Genomic DNA, 346 nt, shown 5'->3' on the forward strand with positions numbered 1-346 from the left:
CCTTGCATCCCAGGGATGAAGCCCACTTGATCATGGTGGATAAGCTTTTTGATGTGCTGCTGGATTCGGTTTGCCAGTATTGAGGATTTTTGCATGGATGTTCATCAGGGATATTGGTCTAAAATTCTCTTTTTTTGTTTTGTCTCTGCCAGGCTTTAGTATCAGGATGATGTTGGCCTCATAAAATGAGTTAGGGAGGATTCCCTCTTTTTCTATTGATTGGAATAGTCTCAGAAGGAATGGTAACAGCCCCTCCTTGTACCTCTGGAAGAATTCGGCTGTGAATCCATCTGGTCCTGGACTTTTTTTGGTTGGTAGGCTATTAATTATTGCCTCAATTTCAGAG

The sequence above is a fragment of the Mandrillus leucophaeus genome, unplaced genomic scaffold (assembly GCF_000951045.1).
Source record: "Mandrillus leucophaeus isolate KB7577 unplaced genomic scaffold, Mleu.le_1.0 Scaffold753, whole genome shotgun sequence".
In the NCBI taxonomy this organism is placed as follows: Eukaryota; Metazoa; Chordata; class Mammalia; order Primates; family Cercopithecidae; genus Mandrillus; species Mandrillus leucophaeus.